The sequence below is a fragment of the Mus caroli genome, unplaced genomic scaffold (assembly GCF_978045245.1).
Source record: "Mus caroli unplaced genomic scaffold, Mus_caroli_1 scaffold_13, whole genome shotgun sequence".
NCBI classification, from domain to species: Eukaryota; Metazoa; Chordata; class Mammalia; order Rodentia; family Muridae; genus Mus; species Mus caroli.
This window is the reverse complement of record NW_028227268.1, coordinates 39,748,807-39,771,446: the sequence shown is the minus strand read 5'-3', so window position 1 is coordinate 39,771,446 and position 22,640 is coordinate 39,748,807. Positions and strand designations below refer to the sequence as shown.

The following is a 22,640-nucleotide window of genomic DNA, read 5'->3' as shown; positions in this document are numbered from 1 at the left end:
CAAAAAAACAAAAATAATAAATAAAAATGAAGTACAATTACTGAACTGTCCATTGACTATGGAGAACTAGGAATGGTAAGACGTTTCTGTCTTAGGGGCTGGGGAGATGGCTCAGCGGGTAAGAGCATTGACTGCTTTTCCCAAAGGTCCCAAATTCAAATCCCAGCAACCACATGGTGGCTCACAACCATCCATCATGAGATCTCACACCCTCTTCTGGTGTGTCAGAAGACAGCTACAGTGTATTTATGTATAATAATAAAAAATAAATCTTTGGGCCGAAGTGAGCAGGGACTGAGCCAGTGAAGCGAGTGGGGCCAACTGGAGAGAGCAGAGGTCCTAAAATTCAATTCCCAACAACCACATGAAGGCTCACAACTATCTGTACAGCTACAGTGTGCTCACATACATAAAATAAATAAATCTTTTTTAAAAAAAGTTTCTGTCTAGTACAGCTTATTTCAGACTATTTTGCAGGCAATGATATGCAAGGTAGGGGAAAAAAAAAAAAAAAGATGTGAGGCAAGAAATGATAGCCGGCTCAGATGAGATACACTCAGACCTGACCTGTGTGCTCTCCGTCCCAGGCAGTGTTCTGCTTCCCCCATAGCTAAGAACAATGGCAGAAGAATCCACAGAGTGTGAATTCCCCATGCCGTTTCAGCTCAACAGGCAGATTGCCTGCCCTGAAAACCTTGTACGAACCAGAGCAGTCAGACAAGCCGACTGTCCTGGGTGTGATTAGCAGACAAGCTACCTAGAGCCGTAGGGCAGGGCAATCAGTTGCTGCAAGCAGGTTCACTTATTCTATGAGACTGGCTGGGCACACTATGAATAGTTGACTGTGGGTGGTTGTGGTTGTGGAGATAAAAGATAAAGCTGGCATTTCTATGTCCTGGGACACTCTCCCTTTGGGCCATGTTCTACTTTCTATGTGAACAGCATGTCTCAGCAGGGCAGACCAGAGTCACTTCTCTCTCAGCAACATCACTCCCAGCGCGTGGACTGCATGGCTCATGTAGGACTTGTAAGGAAGGCTACTCATGAACAGGACGATGTATTCAGAAAAAGAAAAGAAAAATGACCAGAAAGTCCCCACTGATGCAATCTCCCCTAAACCAAAGCTTTAGATAGTGAGCCAAGTATGCTTTTAAGGGTGCCTGGTTTATACATTTAAATTTTTTGGATTAGGAATAAATGATAAAACAATTCTTTAGTACTAACAAAAGCAAACTGGGAAGATAAAGAACAAATACATCATTTTAAAGTAGCATTCCACAGGAGGAGGCCCACGTTTAAAGAAGTTTTAAGCCCACATTCTATGAACGGAATCTGTCTGTAAAGACCCATCTGAAAAGTGTGCGCTTTCAATGAGCTGAAAGGGTGTGTGGTGACGGCGGCCTGGCGCTGGGGACTCGGCCGCTACACTCAGCTGGTTCGGTTTCAATGCTGGTGGCCTGAGGCCAGCTTTTTTGTGTGTTTTCACATCTGTGGAACACAGGCAATACCAGCACCTGCCATCTTGCTGGTTGGCTGGGCTAGGGGTGGGGGTGGAGACTGAATGGGTTAATATGGTAAAATTCCTGGCACACACTGAGTGGTTCAGTTTTGTTCTGTTTGGTTTCTGTGGTGCAGGAAGGAGCCCAGTGCCTGGCATGTACCTGGGAAGTACAGCATTCTACCTCCAAACGCCTCCTTGCTCCACTGTGTTGGTGCTTTTCATTCAAGGGAAAGACAGCACAAAGAGACATGTTCCACACAGCAGGAGAAACACCAGTTTGGGGTTTTTGGTTTGTTTGTTTTGGCTTTGTTTTGTTTTGTTTGTTTGTTTTGGTTGGTTGGTTTTTCTGTGTTTTGATCAGTCTTACCCAAAGTTCTCTTGTATTTTTAGGTTGGAATAAACCTTCTCCTAACAACTGCTTTAGAATGAATACAGTTTCACTCAGAAAAAGATCACCACACACAAGGAGATGAGAAAAATAAATCCCACAGAACACACCCAGCTCCCCAAGCTCCTGTGGCCAGCCTAAGAGTCCAACAGGAAGGAGGCTGTTTGTAGAGACAGTCTTACTACATCCATCACAAAGGAAATGTTCAATGTCACAATCCCAGACTTCACAGGGCTGGCAGAGCCAATTTCAAAGCCATCTGTACTCTTACTCATGGGCACCCCATCTCTCCTAATGGAAGTCACACTAGCCAAGCCCCACTATAAGACAGCTTACAGCCTGACAGCAGTAGGCTATCCTACCAACCAGTCATTAACAGGAAAGAAAGGCTCAAACCAAGGTCAAGAGCGGATCCTTAGTTGGCTGGGGAGGATGTGTTCTGGAGAAGCTGTGAGGAAGCCACTTGCTGTGAATTACCTGGGCTCCAGTCATGCCTTTCTCCCCTTCTAGCTTCCTCATCTATTCAGGCAAGAACCATGCACATTCTTAGAAACAAACTCAATATGAGCGGTGGTGACGTGCACCATTAACCCCAGCACTCAGGAGGCAGAGGCAGGCAGATCTCTGAGTTCAAGGCCAGCTTGGGCTAGAGGGTGAGTTCCAAGACAGCCAGGGCTACACAGAGAAACTCTGTCTCGAAAAACCAAGCAAGCAAATAAACAAACAAAAGAATCACAAACTCTCTCCAAAAATGTTGAACAACGTTTGTACAAAGGCCACAGCTCGGCCAGAAGTCTGGACAGCTGTGTCCAGCCATAGACAATGCATTTTCTAATCAGCTTTGCTTCTGAACAATTGAAACCATCTCCGGTGCAGAGTCCAGACACAGGAAGCTGTGTTCCCTGCAAACATCCAAACAGCTTCATTGTTGTTTAACTACCCAAAGAATGCTCCAACAATCTTTCAAGTTTGGAATTTCAAGCGACTAAACAATCAAACCAGAATGAAAGGCACACATGAAAAGAATTCTACCTGCCCCAAACACACCAATTTCGACATTACAGCCATGCAAATGACTAACGCTTCTTCATGCATCTTACTCAAGACTGCTGGAAAGCAGGCACAGGAAAAGCGCCTCAAAGTACACATCCCAAAATTTCATTTTCTGTTCTCTCTCTCTCTCCCTTTTGTTTTTGTTTTTGTTTTTCGAGACAGGGTTTGGTTTCTCTGTGTGGCTCTGGCTATCCTGGAACTCACTTTGTAGACCAGGCTGCCTCCAAAGTGCTGCGATTAAAGGCATGCGCCACCACCGCCCGGCTTGTTCTCTTTCAGTATCTTTGTCAGTGGTGAGTTCCGTGAGGAGTTGGGAACGGTGCTATTTAGTCACAGGAGCTGAATATGCCTCCTGCTGCAGCTCTGCAACTTATTCTTAAATACATCAGAGGCAATGTCATGGCACTGTATTAAAGTTATGGTTCTGACCTAGGAGTCCCCAGGTGGTAGACTGCCTCTCCTGGGGAGGACCCGAGTCTCGGTTGCCACACTTAGTTACAGGTGGCACTAGAGAGAAAGGATGGAAGACCTGCATCTCTGAATTCCTGAGATGTGCTCAGAGCCACCTAGAACAACGCTACTCCAAGTGCGCTTTGATCCATCAAGGGAGACAGAGAACCATGTACATACCCTTGGACATTTTCACAGCACTTTGCCACTGAGGTGACATTCAAGCCCAAGCCTTTCCTGTTCATTTTTAGATGACGGTTGGGGTAAGTGGGAACTCTTTACAGCTGGTCCTTCACCATGTTTTAGGACACACTAGCTTCTCTTTTTTTTTTCTCAAACACCAGTTTTTTTAAAAAAGATTTGTTTGGGGGGGGAGGGTATAAGGGACTTTCAGGATAGCATTTGAAATGTAAATGAAGAAAATATCTAATAAAAAAAAGATTTGTGCCGGGCGTGGTGGCGCACGCCTTTAATCCCAGCACTCGGGAGGCAGAGGCAGGCGGATTTCTGAGTTCGAGGCCAGCCTGGTCTACAAAGTGAGTTCCAGGACAGCCAGGGCTACACAGGGAAACCCTGTCTCGAAAAACCAAAAAAAAAAAAAAAAAGATTTGTTTTTATTTTGTGTCTGGGTATTCTGTCTGCATGTATGTCTGTCTGTCCACCATGTGTGTGCCTGATGCCCACAGAGACGAATTCGGATGCTCTGAACTGAGTTATAGAAGGCTGTGAGCTGCTGTATGAGTGCTGGGAATCGAACCCAGATCCTCTGCAAGTGCAGCCAGCACTCATGACCTCTGTGCCACCTCTCCCGCCCATGCCCTAACTTTTTACACCACTGAATGCCAACTGGTCACTCCTGTTATGAAGGAATCAAAGCACCCTTGCTCTTGCAACCTCACGGATCTTGATTTAAAGTACAGAAAGCAGTAAGGGGGCATGCTGCTATAGTATTATATATAGAATCAGTATTATATATAGAATCAGGACACAGGAGACCTGACTTGAGCTCCTTCACTTCACTGTGCCTTTGATATCTCCTCTGCAAAGTAAAGACAGACATCAGCATTCCTCAACCTTTTGGGTTCTCTTGTTTTGTTTTGAAAGTGTGGGTTTTTTCTCACAGGTATACTTTCTCTAATTGGGAATGCTACCATCCCACTTCCACACACCCAGATCCCACAGGCCTGGACTAGACACCGGCAATGTGCTTCAGGGTCTCATCATGTAATCCCAGCTGGCCCGAAACTCGGGGATCTGCTTGCCTCCATCTCTTGGGTGTGCTGGGATCTAAGGTTTGTGCCACCACATAAAGCTGGAATCTGAGTTTTTAAAAAGACTTGATCTAGAATTTGAGCTACATAACCTCATGACAGCTTTATGAATAAAAAGAATTCACAATGTCTGTGCTGTCTCCAATAAAGATGGATGCTTCAATACGTTCATAATGTTTACAGTACGTACTAGCAAATTTCCACACCCCCTCCTTTTCAATAGTGATGCTTGGTTGAGGATTCAAATGAGGGTTAAATACACATCTGTAATCTCAGTGTTTGGGAGTCTACAGCAGAACAATGGAGACTTAAAGGTCAGCCAGAGTGAGACCCTGTCTCAAAAACAAACATTTAGCTACACATTATAGCATGGAAACCTGCCTTCTTGGCATGATGTTCAAAACTCTTTAAATTTGTGTTATTCTCAAACAAAACCAGAAGCTGTATGTGTGTGTGTGTGTGTGTGTGTGTGTGTGTGCGCCAGCCACATACCCATGTACATACATATGTGGGTACTGCTGGCAATCAAACCAAGAGCTTTCCAAATGCTAGGCAAGTATTCTGCCTCTGAACTAAACGCAAGTGCTAAAGGCTTTTTTTTTTTTCCTTAAGAAATTTCATTTTGGTTGGAGAGCTGGCTCAGTAGTTAAGAGCACCAACTGCTCTTCCAAAGGTACTGAGTTCAAATCCCACCAACCACATGGTGGTTCACAACATCCTTAATGAGATCTGACACCTTCTTTTGGAGTGTCTGCGGACAGCTACAATGTACTTACATATAATAAATAAATCTTTAAAAATTTTTAATTTTAAGTCAGCGCAGTGGAGGCATACACCTTTAGTCCCACCAGTTGGGAGGCAGAGGCAGGCAGATCTCTGTGTGTTTCTGGTCTACATAGTGAGTACTAGGACAGCCAGGGCTACACAGAGAAACCCTGCCTTGGAAACAAAAAACAAAAAAAAGAAATCCTCACTTTCTTTCTTTGTTCACTGTGAATGTTTCGCCCACATGTAGTGTGTGTGCCACAAGCACGCCCAGCACAGTTGTGAGCCACTGTGAGCGTGCTGAGAACCAAACCTGGGCTCACTGCAAGAGCAAGTGCTCTTCCCCCCCACCCCGAGACATCTCTCTGGTCCCTGTAATGTTTTCTTTTCTCTCTTGTCTATTCCTTTTAAGTGTTTGTGTAGATATTTCCTTTTGAAACTGGCTTTGGTTACATAAGGCTATGTTGAAGCCAGGTGTGGTGGTGCACATCTGCCTGGTCTACACCAAAACCTGTCTCAACAAAGCAAAATGTGGGGTTTAGGGGAAGGAAAAAGGGGGAGCTGGGGGGAAAGGGGGAGAGGGAGGGAGGGGGAAACGGAAAACCCCATCAGATCCTGTCAAGTAAATAGGACTTAGGACTCCGATGAAAACCACCTTCAGGGACAGCAGTGTGCACCCGTCTGTCACTGCTGGCTCAGTCACAGTCCCTAGGCTGCTGCTCATATCTGTCAGCAGTGTAGCTCAGGGGCATTGAGCTCGGCTGGCCACTTGAGGTGCTCAATCCAACCATACGCCCAAAGGTGGAGCAGGAAGGTGGAAGGCCTTCTGTCACACTCTCTAGGAAGTATTGTGCCGCCCTCTTCCCACCCAGTCAGTAAATACCTGAGCTCTGACAGACTATGACAACTCTTACAAGGGTAGATGATTGGGTAGATGATAAATCAAGAAAAGCACCTGAATCTAGCCTTGCCCAAAGTGCAGAATTTAGAGGTGGACAAAATGTATCTTTTTGTTGTTGTTGTTATTTGTTTGGTTTTGCTTTTGAGACAGGGTTTCTCCGTGTAGCCCTAGCTGCCCTGAAACTCGATTTGTAGACCAGGTTGGCCATGAACTCACAGAGATCCAACTCGCTCTGCCTCAAGTACCAGAATCAAAGGCTGGGGCCACCACCAGCCGACAGAGTTCTTCTTTCTCATCCCTTGCATATAATTTTAGACTCTATTCCTCTTTATTCCAACAAAAATCCAAACTGTCCAAACAATGGCTACAGACCTGCAAAGACCAGAGAACCATCCTTAACTGTTCTTCAAAGCAGCCGGACTTGCAGTGGCCCACCTGGTAGAGCGCTAGAAGACAGTGTGCTCTCTCCCCACGCAGAGCATTTACCTTCTCAATAAAGTTTATGGTCTGGTTCCCTGTTAGGAGAAGCTACAACCTAACTGCAAGCAAGGACTCTGGGAAAGCCTAGCAACCTCCTGAGGGTGAGGCTGAGGGAGGGTGAGGCGTGACTATGTACAAAGCAGGTATCTCAGTCACCACTAAGCGAGAAGAAGCAGGGGTGGTGGACACAGTCTGTGGTACTGTGTGTTGATTCACGTAGTCACTAAGGTCAGTGTGTTCAAGGCATCAGCCCAAGCTTGGAAGGTTTCCAAGACAAAGGAGGTAAAATAAGAAAGCGGGGTGGGGGAGGGGCACTCTACTTAGGAAGGGCTCTTCCGATCCCTCAGATCTATTAACATAACCCAGCAAATGATGGTGGGCAGGCTACTCAAGAACTGGCCCTTGCCAGGCAGTGCCCCCCAGCTGGCCTGACTTCTGGACACCTGTAGGTAAGGCTAGGCAGCAATTCCTTAAGGGGGATCCAGACAATTACAATGTTTGACCAAAACCTACTGGTTCAAATGGGGGTGACTTCCCCTCCTCTTGGAGGGAGCCAGGTTCTAAGAGAGGTAGAAACAACTAGCCCTGACCACTCCACATCCCAGAGGCAATGGAGCCGCATCTTCCCACACCCTTCTAGACAAGTGTGGAGGCTAAACTAGGGGACAATGAGAGTGGCAGGAGCCAATGTGACAAAATCAAATGACACCCATCCAGCAAAACCCCAAATTCACAGCTACTCAGAGTCACAGATGCAGGGGAGTCACCTGAACCCATGAAGCAGAGGCCACCCTGGCCACACCATTCCAGCCTGGTCTCCACTCTACCCCCCACCTCTAAAAATCCCACTGTGCTCATATGGAAAGTCTCCTGAGGCACCAGGAACAGTGTGTTGTCACCTCTCCATAGGAGGGGTCAATGGAGAAATTACCAGACCAAGGTCACTTTTCATCTAAAATAAATAAATACAGACATAAGTGAATGAATGAATGAATGAATGATTGGTGTCCTAACACAGATTAAAAAGCATGTAAGTCGTGGCCATGATATCAGCCTGGTGACAATCTCCCTGTAAACCCCATAGGACATTAAGTGAGGTTTAGAATAACTGGATGTGAAGCCTCCTTGAGAGCAGGTTCAGTTGCTGAACAGCATAAGCCGTTCTGTGAAACGTACAGGAAAATTATGAAAGGATTTCCCAGGCTTCACAGCCTTCCCACTTCCACAGCAGCCTTACCAAGGCTATGATCTAAAAGGACCAGTCTGACCCTTTGGGGAGAGAATTAAATACTGCGGCTTATCAGAGAGAACCACTCCGGTCTTCAGGCTGCAAGACCGTTCGTGTGCTCATGTAACTGTGATATACTTAAGAGTTTCCAAAAATTACATACATTTCCTCAAAAGAGATGTAGGAAAAATATAATCACGGGGTAAAAGGCCAAGCACTGTCTCTTCTGAATGCTTAAATAGCCAATTATGGGTCTTAATACATTAATTCTATACAGAGGAGACTATTACAGGCAAGTTGAATAAGACATCTTAAAAAATGTACCCTGGGGCCTAAGTCCATTCAACTGACAGTAAAATCACCCTCAAAAAAAAGCAGTTTTATGCAACATCTAGTATTTTAATTTTCCAGCTGCCAACAGGAATGTATAAAGGAGCAGAAATTAAACTAATTATGTCAGCGCTCAGTGAACAAAACTTTAATTGTATTACACACTAGACATCGACTGAACAATACAAAGGCCCTTAAGGGTAGGGACTCCTACAGAATATAAATGACTCACAGTCAATATGACAGAAATTAGTCTGTTTAGGCAGTGAACAGATCCATAGGTTACATGTAAAAATTTGGCGTATGATAATCCAATATAAAAAAAATGTATATATAGTGTAAGAAAAAAAAAAAAAACTTTACCAATGTTCTAAATCACCCCCATGATTTCCATGTGCTGTGTCATTAGTAGCCCTTGGAGCCAGCACTGTACCAATCAGCTTCTTTGGCACCCCGCCTACAAAAGAGTCTATTCATTTAGCTGGGAGACAGGTGTCAGCAACCAGCAATCTCTTTTAGCCTCTGGCTCCAGGGCCCAGCCTGGAGTCCTAAGGACAAGATCAGCTAATGGAAAGGAGGGGCAGCTTGGAGGAGGAGGAGGAGGAGGAGGAGGAGGAGGAGGAGGACGAGGAAGGGAGGAAAAAGACAAAGGCCAGAGAAGGAGAAACAGAGAAACAAGAACACCAGGCCCTCCTGAACAGGGCCACCCGCAAAGCCTGCTAGCTTCATCTGCAGTTTCTGGGCTACCGTCCAAATATACCAAGCAGAACTCAGATAATGTTATTAATTTATTCCTGCAGGTAGTAGTTCTGGGCATATGCCAACACTCCACTCATTCTGAAAAAAATTTTAAAGCATTGCTAATTGTCCTGTGGTTCATTTTTCCTCACCCATGTTCTCTGGTTGTTTAGTCCTTAATCTTCCATATACTTTCTAGCAGAGCTAAGTGGGTAAGCATTCCTGGAAAGACAAGAAAGGGAGGCTGGATTTGAACAGATACCTTAGCTAGGCATGATATACTTTAGTAATCCCAGCTATGCAGAGGCTGAGGCGAGAGTCCAGCAAGTTCAAAGCCAGCCTGGACAACTCTCTCAAACTCTCTCAGACATAGTAAGCAGTTGGGTTTACTATGGCTGTGATGAAATGTTGTAACCAGAAGCAAGTTGGGGAGGAGCGGGTTTATTCCACTCACAGTTCCATGTAACCGTTCATCCTCAAAAGCAGTGAGGGCAGGAACTCAAGCAGGGCAGGAACCTGGGGGCAGGAGCTGGTGCTGGAAGCATGGAGGGGTGCTGCTTATGGGCTTATCATCATGGCTTGCTCAACCTGCTTTCTCACAGAACCCAGGACCTCCAGCCCTGGAATAGCCCCACCCACAATAGCCTGGGCCCTCCACCTTGTATTACTAATAAAGAAAACACCATATAGACTTGCCCACAGCCTGATCTTTTTTTAAAAAAAGATTTATTTATTTATTTATTATATGTAAGTACACTGTAGCTGTCTTCAGACACCCTAGAAGAGGGGCATCAGATCTCATTACAGATGGTTGTGAGCCATCATGTGGTTGCTGGGATTTGAACTCACGATCTTCAGAAGAGCAGTCGGCGCTCTTAACCACTGAGCCATCTCTCCAGCCCCCATAGCCTGATCTTATGGAGACATTTTTTTCTCAATTGAGGCTCCTTCCTTCTTGGTGATTCTAGCTTATGTCAAACTGACACAAAAGTAGCTGACCGATGATGAGGAAGATAATGGTGTCTTAGCAGTTAAGAGCATGTGTTGCTCTTACAGAGAGAGTACCTAGGCTTGGTTCCCAGCAGCCACATGTGGTGTAAAACCATCTCTAATTCCAGATCCCATACCTTCTTCTGACCTCCATGGGCATCAGACATGTACATGGTATACAGACATACATGCAGACAAAATAGTCATCACATAAAATAAGATGTAAAAAATCTTTTTTTTTTTTTTTTTTTTTTTTTTTTTTTTGGTTTTTCGAGACAGGGTTTCTCTGTGTAGCCCTGGCTGTCCTGGCACTCACTTTGTAGACCAGGCTGGCCTCGAACTCAGAAATCCGCCTGCCTCTGCCTCCCGAGTGCTGGGATTAAAGGCGTGCGCCACCACGCCCGGCTTAAGATGTAAAAAATCTAACGCACACACACACACACACACACACACACACACACAGTGGGGGGGTGAGGATTAGAATGAAGTTCAGCAGCATAGCATTTGCCTAACATGTCTGAGGCCTTACGTGAATTTCCAGACGCCTCTTAGGAGGCAGAGGCACAAACCTCAGTTTAGAGGTTATGCAGTGAGATCCTGCCTCTGTCTGTCTCTCTGTCTCTTTCACACACATAATAATAATAATAATAATAATAATAATAATAATAATAATGATAATAATAAAAAGTTTTTGTAAAGCCAAGTGTGGTATAATTCTAGCACTTATGAGGAAAGCCAGAGCAGGAGGGATGGAGAATTAGAGGTCAGGTGGTATATATTTATACCTTTAATCTCAGCACTAAGGAGACAGAGGCAGATGGAACTCTTGAGTCTTGGTCTACACTGCAAGTTCTAGACCAGCCAGGGCTACAGTGGCTTCAAGAAAAACAATAACAAAAGCCATCCTGGGCTATGTAGCAAACCCTTTGTATTTTCAAACCATCTTTTCAAACCCAAAGACTCTCCAAATGCTTCTAGCATGAAGCCTAGCTTGGGAGCCATTGTTGTATTGCATTAATATGACATACATATTTATGACATAAGAATATACAATATGTACAAAATCAAAAATGATGTTATCACCTTTACATCAAGTGCTACGGAACTTTAAAAACTTGGATTCACTCCTCTTTTCTTTATCGAGACAGGGTTTCTCTGTGTAGCCCTGGCTGTCCTGGAACTCACTCTGTAAACCAGGCTGGCCTCGAACTCAGAAATCAGCCTGCCTCTGCCTCCTAAGTGCTGGGATTAAAAGGTGTGCGACACCACTGCCTGGCTCCTCTGTTTTCTTAACATTTTAAAAGCTGAAGTGGAATCCAGTGAATTCTCAGGGAATGGCTGCCTTCTGGGACCTTCCTCCAATAAACAAGCTACAGGCTGAAAGCTCCGAATGTAACAAGACGTTCCTTCAAGGACACAGGAGACTTCAGGATCTCTCAGTGAGTGCCACTGGGTCTACACGCGCACCTCTACGAACCAGTCACGGGCACTGGCAAAAAAAAAAAAAGGGGGGGGCATTTAAATGAGCTGCCTCAACGTACAAAGAGCATATTTTCTCCTTTAATCTCATATGCATATCTCCTTTTTTTTTTTTTTTTTTTTTTTTTTTTGGTTTTTTGAGACAGGGTTTCTCTGTATAGCCCTGGCTGTCCTGGCACTCACTTTGTAGACCAGGCTGGCCTCGAACTCAGAAATCCCCCTGCCTCTGCCTCCCGAGTGCTGGGATTAAAGGCGTGTGCCACCACACCCGGCTTTTTTTTTGGTTTTTATATCTCCCATTTTTTAATTCACAAAACAATCCTAACAAATGTTTTCATTTTGTAGATTAAGAAGAAGAAGAAGAAAAAAGAAAGAAAGAAAGAAAGAGAGAGAGAGAGAGAGAGAGAGAGAGAGAGAGAGAAGAAAGAAAGAAAGAAAGAAAGAAAGAAAGAAAGAAAGAAAGAAAGCAAGCAAGCAAGCAAGCTCAGCTGAGTGGTAGTGGCGCATGCCTTTGAGCTGGGGAGGCAGAGGCAAGTAGATTTCTGAGTTCAAGGCTGGTCTGGTCTACAAAGTGAATTCCAGGTCAGTCAGGGCTACAGAGAAACCCTGTCTCAAAACAAATGAATGAACAAAAGAAAACAGGAAAGGAAAGGGAAGGAAAGGAAGCTCAGAGAGGTTCAGTAATTTGCCTAAACTCATGCAGCCAGGAAGTGAAAAGCTGGGTTTCAAAACTAGGTCCGTCTATTTCTTAAATCCAAGTTCATCTCCCTGATATATCGAGGGCCTAATTCTGTTTTAACTTAGATCCTCCCAGACTTGAGCAACTTCTCGGTTCATGAACTCAGCAAAGAACCCGTGACTAAAACTTTCTGGCAATTTATTAAGCACCTATTAATTTCAGTAAGGGCTTCATTTGTGAGAAACTTAAACAGCTACCACTTTGGCTTTATTTTAAAATCGTACACAGAAAATCCCAGGCATCTCTCTTATCCCACACTGATCATAACTACATCCACTACCTATTCAAACCTCCAGGCGTTTCTCCATTATCATTCATTTGCCCACTCAGGGGATAAAGAAAGCTACTTTCACCAAAAACCCTCCCTCATGACTCCCAGTAGATAATACAGCAGGGGGGCCTTGCTGTGAAGCAATGAACATCAAAGTTGTAAAAGCCTTTTGTTTATCTGTCACAGCTAGGAGATGGGCTATTCTAGCAAACCAAACACCCCGGGGGAAACACCACCAGAGAGACTACCGATTTATAAAGAAGTCACTGTATCCCCTTCCAATTTTAAACTGGGCTGTGGTGGAGCATGGGTTTAATCCCAACACTCAGGAGGCAGAGGCAGGCAGATCCACCGATCTCTGTGTTCAAAGCTAGCCTGTCAGTCTACAGAGTGAGTTCCAGGACAGCCTGGACTACACAGGAAAACCCTGACTCAAAACACCAAAAAAAAAAAAAAAAAAAAAAAAGTAGAGACGTGAACTCCAGTTTTCAAAGTTCCATACTGATGACACACTTTTATTGTTCATATTTATATACTTAACAAATACATATATTCATGTCAACGCAATACAACAGTGATTCCCAAGTCAGGCTGCACGGCACACCTCAGAAGCAACCCGGAAGGCTTCTGGAAATCAGATGGTTTCAAATGTAGGTCATCACCGAATGAATCAAAATCTCCAGGAGGTGGGGCCCTAAGGTCAGCAGTTTATTCAAGAATACCCGGGTTACAAACAGAGCCTGGCAAGAAGTGGCTGGCTTGTGGGAACTCCTTACAAAGAACCAGGCTGAGAGCTACACCCTGAATATAATGGGACCTCCCTTTGATGACTTTAGGATCTCCCAATGTCCATGGGTCAACATTCGTCACTACCAACTCGTCCCCATACTGGGAAAAAAACAGAAAGTAAGGAAAAGTTTACCACAGATTTCCTAATGCCAGGACACTGGAAAAACCAGCTTTTGTTTTACTATCATATTCAAAGAGCTGGGTTTCTCCCTGAAGAAATGCAGATCTGATGCTTGCTTTGTAAAAGGGAAATGTTTTAAAAACACGCAGAACTCTTAACGAACTGCTTAGCTCCGCTTCAGTTGTAACCAGGCTCCAAAATGTGGCCTAATCAGCCTGAATACAGAAAGCAAAGGAGAAACACTTCCTGACCATCGTAATCGAGAGAGAGAGAGAGAGAGAGAGAGAGAGAGAGAGAGAGAGAGAAGATAATGGGTTTAGACTAAGACCAGCTTAACAGAATTAGATGTGACCACTGTCCAGTGCACAGCAACTGTTAAGTCCTGGGGACAGGGCGGACTACAGGCTACACAAGAGGCCAATTACCTATGTGAGATGGCATTTATGAGACCTGAGAGCTCAACTGGTTTTAGGATTTTAAAATTCCATGGCTAACATAAAGTCACAGAAAGAGACAGCAACCAGAACATTCCCCTACTGAAGAATGGGAATGCCAGTCTGCATATGGAAAGAGCGCCCTTTCAATTGCCAACATCACAGATGTCAGGTAATTAAAATTAACCAAGGTGCTACGGTTGTAGTATGGGCAAGGCCCTCAGTTCCACCCCTTCCCACCACCAGCTCCCTACACAGTGCTAAGAACCAGTAGCCACCACCAAGTACTCAATTCCAACGCAAGCAAAGCAGCCCCTCCCTTGAGACTTCACTAGGAGCAATCTAAACGGTCTAGTCTCATCAAACTGAATGATACTCCAGCTCTAAACTCTAGAGACAGACTGTAAGGTGCAGCAGTTAATCTTTCTCTCCTCCCCAAACACAAATATATTACCAGCACAAGTTTGGCAATAAAAGTCCCTAATACCCCATTAAAATAACAGCAGTATTAAAGATTCTATGATAGGAATAAAACCCAGTGTACCTAGCTCCCTCCCCAGCATTCCTTAGGTTTATGTAGATGATGTCAGAAAGTAGCAGGTGTGGCCCACACAGTCCAAAGTGGCTGCATTAAACTTCACAAGTCTCCTGTAATTGGAAAGGAAACCATCTTTTTTGTTAATGTTGCTATTTGTTAAACATGTCAATGAAAATCCCTTTACCAGGCATTTCTATTAGATGTTACTAAGTACTTAGGTCAATGGGCTTGGTGGATAGAAAGTTTGAAAACACTTAAGTGCTGGGCCTGGTGGCGAAGACCTTTAATCTCAGCACTTGGGAGGCAGAGGCAGGTGGATTTCTGAGTTCCAGGCGAGCCTGGTCTACAAATTGAGTTCCAGGACAGCCAGGGCTACAGAGAAACACTGTCTCGAAAAAAAAAAAAAAAACCTTAAAAAAAGAAAGAAAGAAAGGAAGAAAGAAAGAAAGAAAGAAAGAAAACACTTAAGCTTTCTGAGAACAGCTTTCTCTTTTTGTTTTTATTTTAGCACTTGGTTAAATTGGTCAATTTGATTGATTTACAACCCTGGATCCCAGTGTAAAGAGTCAGGATCACAGCTAATCAATATAAGAACTTTTTTGTTTTTTGTTTGGATTTTCCAAGACAGGGTTTCTCTATAGCCCTGGCTGTCCTGGAACTCACTCTGTAGACCAGGCTGGCCTCAAACTCAGAAATCCTCCTGCCTCTGCCACCCAAGTGCTGGGATGAAAGACATGCGCCACCACTGCCCGGCCTAAGAAGTTTTAATGTACTGGGCTCTGCGATTAAACATTAAGGTGAGTGTGTGTCCTCTGTTACATGGACATCTTTGAACACCATCAAGTTATTAATTAGCCCTGACACATCAATCTGCTACTATCCTCCAATAAACCACAACTTTTTAACTGTACTCTCGAGTTCAGAATTAGCAAATATGAAGTTTTACAAACAGTTGCTAACATTCGAAAGAATGGGGTGGGGGGGGGGGGGCAGGAGGGAAGGATAAGGAAGCTGCCACAAAGGAAATATATGGCCAGCTTTGGTCTTAGAATTCTACAAACGGCCCAGGACATAGTCCCCTCCCATTCCTAGAAAAATGTCACAGTATTCTAACAGCCTTGCCCACATTTCAGTATACTAAACTGTCAAGGCAAGAACCACCATGCGGCTCTCAAAAGTGGCGACAGGAAGTCTCTCGGTTCTCCAAGCCACCAGCCAAAACATACATAAGGAGGTTACTATTTTCTTGGAAGGCCACGCGCATCCTGGGGTGTTTGTTCATGCGTCACTCTAGCCTTTAACCAGGGCACAGAGTGTGAGTTGTGGGTAAAACCCCACTTCCGAGCTAAGAATAATCTTCCCCATAGTGGACTGAGAGGAATGTGGAAATCTTCCTCGATTACACAACAGCACACCCCCACCCCCACCCCCCACACAATGACAGCCTTTTTAAAAAAAAAAAAAAAAAGGAAGAAGTACACAGTTGTTGTTTTTTTCTACCGGTCTTAAATCGGAGCTCAAACAGACGCCAGGAAAGGCTGTGAACTCCCCTGATCTACGCAGACTTCCCCATGCCCGGTCAAATGTCTCCTGGGCAGCCAGCTGGAGAGGGGCCCTACTTCCCTCTGAGTCTCGGCCAGGACCACACAGTGGCGACCTAACACACGTCGGGGACAGAGGTCGACTCCCAAGAGGCAGACAGCAGACTCTGGCAGGGAGGAGGGGAGAGCAGCATCCCAAACTTCCCATCTAACCTCCAAACTCCGAATCTCCAGGGTCCTCCTGGTAGAGCGCCAGTGCCGCCAAAGCGCTGCCCCTGTAGACAGGTTTCTGTCCTACAGAAATGCATCCTTCTAAAGGACCTACCGGGCTCTTACGACACTTGGGTACAAGTTGAGGACACACGTCCCGGGTTACGGCGCACACAGACGAAATGCTTTGCGGTACTTTCATGGGACAGGTGTGGGGTGACCTGGCGGTGGGGAGTTCCTGGAAAGGGCTGCCCCACTCTCGGAGCGCAGCTGGATCCTCACACCCCCCGGAGCACAGCCTGAAGCACCCGATCCTCCAGCCCAACCCGCCACAGCCACAGCCACTGCCTCCTCACCTGCCGCGGACGCTGCCCGGCCACACCTGGGACGGCAGAGGCCAGATCCCGACCGCCGCCACTCAGGCAGCGGGGCTGCGGGGTCTGCGGCCGCCGCAACTCCGCGGCTGAGGGGCGCCCGGGTGCTCGAACCACATCCTCACAGGCGGCCCCAGGAAGTCCACCCCCACTAACCCAGTCCCCCGCGGCTCGGCGTGGGCCCCGCCCGTCTTGCGTGCGGCCCCGCCCTCCCCGCTTGCGGCCCCGCCCTCCACCCCACCCCCGCGGGAGCGCGCCCCGCTCCGCCGCGCCCCCGCCACCATAGAGAGGAATCGGGCGCGCGGCGGTCTAGAGTGCAAGCCTCCGCGAGCGCCCTCTGTCGGAGCCCGGCTAGGTGTGGCGTCCCCAGTTTTGGCCGAGCCAACCAATCCCTTATGTGGTGATCTTGAGCAAGTCTCTTAAGATCACTAACTAGCTTTATAGTAAAGTTTGAATATTGAACCCTTGATTTCATGTTTCATCGTACCCGACAGACGACAGATTTCCAGAATCCCAGACTCACCTAATGTATTAAGTCTCTTGGCGATATTAAAAGCCAATTCAGTGGGGCATCATAACCTGTCTTTTCCTCCTTGGATAAGCTACTTTCACGTTAGGAAGGTGGGGACACAGCTGAGAAAGGTTGCAGTACCATGAAAACGACTGCTAAGAAACCACCCAGCCATCGTTCATCACCCGTGCACCTTTTGGCAGGCACTTAACCTTTCCAAATTCTTCCCCATCCCAGAAAGGCAGGTTGGGCCCGCACATTAAATGAGATAATGCACAAAGGCCTTAGTAAAGCATAAAACACCAGGGTAGCATAGGGGATCATTAGCCAGTGATCTAAGAAGATGCCTAGTCACGGAAGTCATATAAATGCTAATTCTTCTGGCTGGTGTCTAGTAACATCATTTTCTTATGCTTCAGGTTCCCATCAAAGACCTCTCAGAGTTTTCCTGAGCAATTTGTATTTTGATTTATTCAATATTTTGGTGCTTGGGATTTTTGTACATACTAGATAAGAGCTCTACCACAGTGCTACCCCTTGTATTTTAAAATAAGGACCATCAGAAGGGAACCAGAGCTAAAATATGTGCATCCGTACCAGACTGTCACTTTATAAGCCCTTTGCCATTTCCAGTTCTCAGAACACCCCAGCACGCTCTGTACTGTTATATGCTTGTTATCAACAAGGATCTACACTTTAAGTAATTTTCGAGCTTCCACACAGAGAAAAGCAGAATTCAGATGCAAAACTGTTTCTTTCTCCAACCTGGAGTGTACAGGGAGCCCCACCTTCTAAGGACCCCTGGCACCTGAGTTGGATGTTCTCCTCTTGCCCCTTTCGCCTGCCTGCTTATTTCTGCAGCTTCGCTTTGCTGCAGTTCCCTGTGGGCTCCGCTTCTCTTGGGACTTTTTCCTCCACAAAGGTGTGTATATCATCTTCTCCCTTCCCTTTCTGGTTTCCGTTCCTTTGGTGCGCCAACATTGTCCACCCTCTGGTGTTTCTGAAACGGGTCTGAGCGCCGTGCTGGAGACACAGGTTCTTCACCACACTGTCTGTCTCTGGATATGAATTATAGCCACAGACATGTAATAGGTCCAAAACAGAAGTGAGAGGAGATCCAGACCTGGGATTTATTTATTTATTTATTTATTATTGTTAACTTAACTCACAACAAGAGTGCCCAATTCTGAAAAGGAAGTGCACTTATCCCCCACCCCAGCCCAGCCCCAGTCGGACGATAATCAAGGCCTGAATTCATGGTATCCAACGGAAATCCTTTTCTCAGCGCCCTCTGGTCCATATTGTGGCTAAATCATCCGACTGCTGCTAAATAATGAGCAGCTCACTGGAGCGAGGCCTCCGACCCACACCCCTCCTTTCTCCACCTTAGGCGTTATCACCATCACAATTTTTCATCTTTATCGTGCCCTTCCGCAGAGGCATTCAATAATGTACCCATTGTGCGAGTAATCTGAAATCCTTTTCGGCGAGCAATAGTATTTAGTAGTAATAAAACACTAATTTGTCTACCAAGTGACATATTTATAGGAGCTGTTTCCTTTGACATATTTTTATTATTTCTACTCATTTGCTAAGTACTTTCCAGTACATATTTATAAAGCACACGCCTTTCCCCAAACAGCACTGAAAAAATAAATCACATTATTTCTTTTATTAGTAGCAGCAAGGCTTCTAAGTCCTAGTGCCCTGATTTCTGTTACTTCTGGCAGGCGCCAGAAGAACTAATAGTGATGGAGCACCTACTATGTGCTAGTCTCTCTGTGAAAGGCACTTTGCATAAATCACCTATTTAACTCCCCTGAGATACACATTTTACCAATAAGGAAAATGCAACTCCGTATAGCATAGATTTCTACCAGTAAAACAAACACATTATCTTGTCCAAGGGGACTCTGCCAGGAAGAGTGCAGCAGGGTACTAAACCTGGGGCTTTCCTTGATTCCAAAGTCCTACATCACCAACCATGGGCCACTCTAACATCTCAGGATATGACACTCCATAAAATCAGCCAGACATCACGGTGGTGTATGCTTTTAATTCCAGTACTGGGGAATTGGGGAGGCAAAAGGCGCACACACACACACACACACACACACACATATATGTCAAGCTGTTGACGGCTGGTGAGGGCACACACCTTTAATCTCAGTACTTGGGAGTCAAGAATCCTACTCTTGTACAGAGAGATAGATGATAGATAGGTAGATAGATAGATAAATAGAGGCATGAATGTTGAATGTGTCCGTCTGTATGTGCGGAGCTGGTATACTAGCAATTAAAACCAGGACCTTAGACATGCTAGACAGTGCTTTACTACCTGACTGATACTATACCTTGCTCTTATTCAAAATAAGGGACTGGAAGGATGGCTCAGCTATTAAGTGCATTTGTTGATCTTGCAGAGGATCTGGGTCTCGTTTGCAGCACCTATATGGTGGCTCCCAGATACCTGTAACTCTAGTTCCAGGAGATCCAACACTTTCCTCTGGCCTCCATAAGCACCAGGCACACACAGGGTGCACATATCTACATGCAGACAAAACACTCATATACATAAGATAAATAAATCCTTTGAAAGACAAAAGGAATAAAACAAGCAATGGAGCAAACGAAGCCAGCTGAGCTGACACAGACCTATAATCCAGCAGTCTGGAAGCTGAAGCAGGAGAACTGAAGGTTCAAGACCTCACCGGGTCAGACACCTTTTCTCCAAAAAGTAAAAATAAAAAATCATACGTGTGTATGTCTTGGTCTCTGTTCTATTGCTGGGAAGAGACACTATGATCAAGGTGACTCTTAGAAGACATTTAATTGGGGCTGGCTTAACGTTTCAGAGGTTTCACCCATTATCGTCATGGTGGGGAGCACGGCGGCACACAGGCAGACATGGTGTTAGAGAAATGGGTGAGAGTTCTACATCTGGATCCACAGGCAGTAGGAAGAGAGAGAAACTGGGTCTGGCTTGGGCTTTTGAGACTTCAAAGCCTAACCCCAGTGACACACTCCCTCCAACAGCACCACACCTCCTAATCCTCCCACTCTCCAATGACTAAGCAGTCACATAGATGGGCCATTCTTATTCAGACCACCACAATGTGGTGTACAATGCATACACCATACTTGTAGTATAGAAATATACATAGTCATTTTATTATTTTTTTCTTTTTTTCTTTTGTTTTTTTTTAAAGATTTATTTATTTACTATATGTAAGTACACTGTAGCTGTCTTCAGACACACCAGAAGAGGGAGTCAGATCTTGTTACGGATGATTGTGAGCCACCATGTGGTTGCTGGGATTTGAACTAAGGACCTTTGGAAGAGCAGTAGGGTGCTCTTACTTGCTGAGCCATCTCACCAGCCCCTCTTTTGGTTTTTTTAAGACAGGATTTCTCTGTGTGGCCCTGGCTGTTCTGGTCACTTTGTAGACCAGGCTGGCCTTGAACTCAGAAATCCACCTGCCTCTGCCTCCCAAGTGCTGGGATTAAAGGCGTGCACCACCACTGCCCGGCTACATATTCATTTTATAATTTCAGCTGTACATACACACACATCGCCAACACAAAGAACTGGACAGCTGAAACTCTACCCAGACACCTCCCAGTCAGAATACAGCAAAAGCCTAGCAGGCTCTGCTTGCATCTCTACGCCTTATCTCCTGGTTGTCAGGCATGCGCAGAGCCTGCTGTTTTTCATTCAGCTTTCCTCCCCTCTAACCCTCCAGCTTTCTTTCACACACACACACACACACACACACACACACACACACACACACGCACTATCTGCCTTCTCTTGAGTATTTGTCATTCTCTCTTCCCTGGGGAAAGGAAACTAGGAAGAGGTGATAAAGCAGATCTGTGATCGAGCTTTTTATGGTGAGCTCAGCTGAAAAGGGGTTGAGATACGCAGCCTCTGCTGTTTGGGGCAAAATATGAAAGAGAATTTTGTTAAAATATTTACATATTTTCAGCTGAAAGCAGCAAGAGGTTGAGAAAAGAAAGTCTGGCATCAAACGGATTCAAGTTTAGACTCCCATGCTGTCGCTTAACAGAAACATATCCTAAAACCTCAACAAGCTCCATTTAGTCTGTAAAATGAAGAGATTCTCAGCGCCACTCAGCTTGTCCTAAGCCTTCAGTGAGGCCTGTGCTAAGGCACTGAGCACACACACAAGCCCACCCACTGTCTAATTCCTCCACGCAGTCTATCCTACAGCAGGTGCCTCAAATAAATAAATAAATAAATAAATTAATTAAAAAAAAAAAAAAAACCTTAGCCAGAGCCCCAACTCCATGGCTGTTTCTTGGTTGGTCTAAAACTACCACTGAGGCACTGTGGTAGTTTGAATAGGTTTTGCCCCCGCCCCCCCATAGTGTTGGAATGCTTGGCCCACAAGGAGTGACACTCTTAGGAGGTGTGGCTTTGTTGAAGGAAGTGCATCACTGTTGGGGTGGGCTTTGAGAGTCTATGCTCAAGCTTCACCCTGTGTGGTCAAGATCCGCCTTCTGCTGCCCTAGGATCAGAACCGCTCCTCTAGCCCCTTGTCTATCTGCACGCTATCATTCTTCCCAGCACGATGATAATGGGCTGAGTCTCTGCAACTGTAAGCCAGCCTCAATTAAATGTTGTCCTTTATAAAAGTTGCCTTGGTCACGGTGTCTCTTCACAGCAGCACAAACTGCAACTAAAACAGGCCCCATTTCCTTTTCCACTACTGAATGGGACATACCACTTGACATTAGGATGCTCTGAGTTTTCCTTGCTCCTCAACGGACACAAGGAGAGGCCCTTCCCTGCCCGTGGGTATTGTCATATATGGCCTACTGTTTAGAGAGGCTACAGCCAGGTTTTAATGAAGGCAACAAGCTTGAGGACAAAAGCAACAGGGAAGACAGAGAGAAAAGCCACGGCTTTTCCACATTGGGCCATTGCATTGATCAGCCTTGGTATCACCTTCTCAGGGAGGAGTAACCTTCCTTATCATTGATGCCTAAGTGGGGTTTTGTTACTTGCTATGGAAAGCAGCCTCAATAATACATGGATTTTTTTTTTTCTTTTTAATCCTGTCAGGAAAGCTCAGCTTCCCAACTTGAGACCATCAAGTGCTATTGTACAGTAGGTATTTAACATTAATTTTGTCTAGTTTCAAACAGACATACAAAGACCTTGTATGATGGTGAAAGAAGACAAAAGACAGAGGGGACCTAATGGCTATCCACATCAAGAGAGAAACAATCCTACATCACTCTCTTAAAATTTTCTCGATCTAAGGATCAAATCTAGAGCTTTGTCGGTGCTAGGCAAGCATCCTAGCACCCCTAGGCCACGCTTTGATATCTCTAAAAGGCATTAAAGCCACTCATTCACAAGCTCTCACAAATGCAGAAAGAACAAGAAGAGACACAGGGGGCCTTTAGTTCTGCCACCAGAACTGTCACATTTAAAGGCTTGGTTCTTTCTCTTAACAATATGAGATGGGAGCTGGGTGTGCATCTCAGTGGTGGAAGCTATGCTTAGCA

The 22,640-nt window shown here is 45.4% G+C and overlaps 1 protein-coding gene across 3 annotated transcripts in view; it reads right to left on the bottom strand.

Annotated features, from left to right (window-relative positions):
- Positions 1 to 16,765, bottom strand: part of Rffl (ring finger and FYVE like domain containing E3 ubiquitin protein ligase) — a 67,886-nt gene extending 51,121 nt beyond the window's left edge. For 2 of the 3 annotated variants that reach the window (XM_029483016.2, XM_029483018.2), the window contains exon 1: positions 16,574 to 16,752. The gene's annotated coding sequence lies outside the window, so the exon portion shown is untranslated. Of the gene's footprint in view, positions 1 to 16,573 lie in introns of all 3 variants that reach the window. The other variant, XM_021176217.2, reaches the window with a different exon arrangement.
- Between the last annotated feature and the right edge of the window lie 5,875 nt (positions 16,766 to 22,640).